Here is a 4,848-nt window from a genome sequence, read left to right on the forward strand (position 1 = left end):
GTAAAACACCATCCATTTCTCCTCCTACCTCAATTTTGGAGAGAACCAAATATCAGAATCTGAGACTGGGGCCATGTCTATTTTCCTTGAAAGTTCCTGGGATCCAAAAACAGTCATTATTAAATAGCATAGGGTTTTTTTTAGAGCCCTTGCTGTGTGCCACACACATAGGATGTGCTAAGCATGTAACTCTGCTTTGGGAGAGAGACAGAAGACATACATCATAGGATGATGTGGCAAGAGTTACAAGCGATAAGTGTGTGTGTGTATTTATTACATGCACATATTACATATGTGCGTTGTATCTACAGAGATGAAGAGCAGAAGGGAACGCCATTCTCCTTTGTGGGGTAGGGAAGTGGGGAGGACATTGACAGTTTTGCTCTTAGAAGACACATGACAGGATTTGAAGATGGCATTCAGAGGCCCTGGGTGCTGGCAAACAGCCCGTTACACACAGAACACCCTCACATATATATAAAATCTAGAAGAGCATTACTAAAACGTTTTTAGATCTGAGTCTCATTTCCAAATGAAATCATTTTATTTGACACACGATGTCTCCATCCCCTTCTCCTGATGAGGAAGATCTTGCCTCCCTGGGGATCATGGATCAAGGTCTGGATTGACACTGTGGAGAATATCCTCATCTTGGAGGACATCTTCATCGTGAAGGATATCCTCACAGGCAGGGTTTAACCCTGGTTACTTGGAGATGACACTGTACTCTGAGAAACCTGGGAAGTGAGCCTCAAAGCACACTCTTCTTGTCCCATGATCACAGAGATAATGATACAGAGTTGGTCAGCAGTCACAGACTGAGTCACCCACTCCGATGTGGTCCACTTCTGACTCTCCCAGTCCTCCACTGGCTTCATTCACTTGAGGCAGCAGTGTAAGATAGCAGCAAGGAGAACTTGGTATGCTAAGTGTTAGGTTAGCTGAGGTTGAAAAGCCAACTTTTATTGCAAAGAACTCCTCACCGAAAATGACTGGAAGGACTAACTGATTTGTCTCTGATGTTGCCCAATTACCCAGCAAATTTGAATATATATGGTCATGACTAAACCTGTCCCATCAATGCTGGATGCTGGGAAAACACACTTCCAAGAACACAAATGCCCAACTTCAGGACCTCTTCCAAGTACATTACAATGGCACAGAGTTGCAAACTATAAAAGATCTGTTTATTCTATCCCTAGTTATCAAAAGCCTAGGAAGGCTGCCAACTGGGTGTCAGGAGACAACTTTGCTCAAGTTGGTTTTAATCTGGAGCTTTTTCGGCAGCAGATGCTTTTGAGCCACTTGACCAGATGTTAGTGAGCACCATTACAGGGGTCGGTAGGAATCTTAGTTATCTTCAGGGTACATTGGATGAATTTCCTCAAGAGTTCGACAAAGTGCCCTTAGCTATCCAGGCTGCTCTCCTGGCCATAATGAGGTGAACTGAAAACTTTTAAACCAGTCCGCTTCAGTCAAGGATCTTAAATCCAAGGGAGAACTTACCAAAAATTGAAACGCAAGGCCGAGGATAGTACCCAAAGGTGATGCTACCCTGGAGAAATGATGGATCTGTACCCATGAGGCCTGGGGTGATATCATGTGGTTAAAATTCTGAAAGGCATTATGGTGTAGGCCTTTTTCCCTGCTATATCAGTTATCATTAAATAAAGTGGTTATTTTTACCTTTAATTGGTATGGCAAACATAAAGGGGGGGAAGGCTATTTGTTTCGAAACACCAAGATTGGGAAACAGTACTGTAGACTGGTGTCTGGCTGGCCCAAAGGTAACTTGAGTCCACTAGGAGGTAAATAAGGAAGCCTATACTATTCAAAGGTGTCATTGCACAAGTAGCATTGGGAACCCTAGAGGGGTTAGATCAGAGGCTCTGGGTCTGGGGCATCAGCCTAGTGATACTGTCTCTTGGTGCAGCAGGGTTGGCTCAGGGACTTTCCATTCACTGGAGTGTGAGTCAGGGGTATCTGGGCAGGAGAATGCCATGCCTTCCAAGTTCAAAGAGAAGAATTAAGGAGTTTGTCTCTCTGGGGCTGCAAGAGGAAGGGTGGGCTGTGTGCACAGGAAGGGCTGAGGCAGTAACTATGGTAAATGAACATTATGGGATGCCATAACTTCAGACTAAGCACCTGTGTGGACCCCTACAACTTAGGCTAAAAATCAACCTTAAATTTCTTACAGTTTCCCCAGGTTCATCGCCAAGCTTTTAGTCTTATCCGAGAAATCAGAATTTGGGAGATTATAGTTCAATTTCTCAAATAGATCAGATTCAATTGCCTGATAAATCCTTTCTGCTTTAATTCTTATATAGAAAGATACCTCAAAATGACCAGCGGTAACTAGTGGGTCTTTTTTTTTTAATGATCCTGCTTTCCTTTCCCTGTGTTATAGGGAATGTAACATAAAAGCGATCAGTTTGATCTTTGTTTTTACTTTCTTCAGCCCCTTTCTGTCTGTAAAACTAAATTCTTCCAGGCCTATTAGAAAACATATCCCATTTCTTCAGTGAAGTCTTGTCTGCCTTTAGAATGGAAAAAATAAATGTCAATGGAGATCTTCAAATGCCTGCAATTTTGTTTTCTGACATCTCCCACAGTATGTGGGTTAACTTGGGCTGATTTCCTACACCACATATGTGAGAAGGACAGACATTGTATGTGAACTCCAAGAGTTAGAGATACAGAGGTTACCCTGCTCCACCCAAAACTTTTGATGGAGAGACTAAGCTATACCATTGAATCTGCTCATATAGAAGTGCTCTCACATGGAGTAAAATGACATTATCTGAATGGATATTCCAAATAACCAGTGGGGTTGACCAATGCCACTGTACAATGAAGGAAACTGACGTTTGCAAGCAAAGGTTCCAATGAAGGAGCCCTGACTCAACACAGTTGAGATGCCCTTGTGTCCAGAAGTGTTGATAGCAGAGTCCTAGTGTGGCTGAGAATTCAGTGGAGCTATCCTCTGGGATTTCCTGTGGTCTTAGATAGACTCTGCTGTCCTGTATATTTGATTGCTCCTCCAAATCATGCTGGCTTTTATTTATTTCTGTTTTCTCCCAACACTTATCACCACAGCAAAAAATACTACAAGTGTTAGAAGCACGAACTCTCTCCTCTTAAGGTAACTGGTTTGTTTCCTGCCATTTTTCTTATAGGTCCTTAGTTGTAAAAGTAATATAATTGTAACTAAATCTTTTGTCACATGGTAAGATACTCTTGTCCCCCTTCTCATATAGACTCCATGGATAATTTTAACTACCCTGCAGTACCCATCTCAGTGATGGGCCATTATTTACCTGTTAGCCCCCTAATTTGGTCATTTTGGAGGTTTCCAAAGTTTCAGTGTCACAAATAACATCTCAATAATCTTTTTTTTTGTATGTGAATAGATACTTTTGGTCTTTCAAAGATTTCTTTAGGATACATTTCCAACAATGAGGTGGAACTGTCAAAGTGCATAGACATCTTCATGGCTCTGGGTAGATATTGTCAATTTGGTGGCAGTAGAATGGAACAATATATACAATGTGCATAAGTAAGTGTAGCATTCTAGAGAGAGATTCCCAGTATTGAATATTATTTTATTCATAAACTATTTTTGCTGCTTTAATAAGTATAAAGTGATTCCCTTCCCATGATTTCAGGGTACGAAATGCCAGGCACTTGTACTGTGCTTTGGCACATGGGGGTTTGTTTTTGCTGTGTTTCTTTGGGGTTTCTGATACTTAGCCTGTAACTTGAGTCACATCCTAGACCTATGTTCCACACACTCTGGTCCAACCTTTTTTTTTTTTTTTTTTTTCCAAATCTTCAGAGGTACCTGACTTGGCTCAGCTTCTTATGATCTTAGCCATTAATGGTAATACTTAGCTTCTAGATGGAGCCTGTGTGCTAAAAGGATGCCTAAATTTCTTTACTCCTTCATCTATTTGCTGTACGATCTTCAATAAATGCTTTAACTACCCTATGCCCGGGAATTACTGAGACAATGTTCGTTAAGTAAGCCACACTGTATCTGATACAACATGAGCAACATTAATCTTGATAACATTGCTCTGTCTTTATAAACTGTATCAACCTTTGAAATAGGTGTTGTTATTATCCTCCTTAAGGAAGAGACATTGAGACTCTAAGAAGTTGAGTTCTTTGACCAATGTGGGGCACTTAATGCAGTATGAGCCCTGGCCCTTTCCCTGTGGTACTGGGGAGCAGGCCTGTGTGGAGTAGGAGTGCTCAGAAAAGCTATTTCTGTATTATGACACCCAGTGGGAGCTCCTATGTGCAGAAGTGACTGTAAGCCACATGTGTACATCTCTCTACCCCAGGCTCTGTAAATCCCAAACTTTCCCATACAGAATTCCAGAAAAGCCAGCAGTTTTATGCTACTACTCAGTTGGAAGGGAAGTAGGGCAGGGTGGATAGATCAGAAAGAAAACAAATGTAACCACTGCACTTAGAACGTCTGAAAGTTACAAAAGCCTGTGACCACGTGAACTCAGGCTCTGGGCTCTGAAGTTGAAGCCTCATTAGGGCTACGGTAAATGGGCCACTGGCCCAAACTCATGTCTAGCACTTAACCAGTAATGGGACGATGGCTAGTTACTCTTGATTGCTGGTCCCTTTCCTCGGAGCTGAAACTTTGTCATTAGCATAGTTTCAGCCTGAGACTTACTGCCAGGGTGGAATTACTCTAATTAAGAGGAAAGGAAAAATATGTTGGCAGTCATTAATTTTTCTTGATTAGAGGGTGACCCAGTTTGAGGTTAAATGAAGAGGACTGGGGTGGTAATTTAGCACTCTGGGGGTTCATGGGGATTTTTGTGAGCT

The sequence above is a fragment of the Mus musculus genome, chromosome 1 (assembly GCF_000001635.26).
Source record: "Mus musculus strain C57BL/6J chromosome 1, GRCm38.p6 C57BL/6J".
Taxonomy (NCBI): Eukaryota; Metazoa; Chordata; class Mammalia; order Rodentia; family Muridae; genus Mus; species Mus musculus.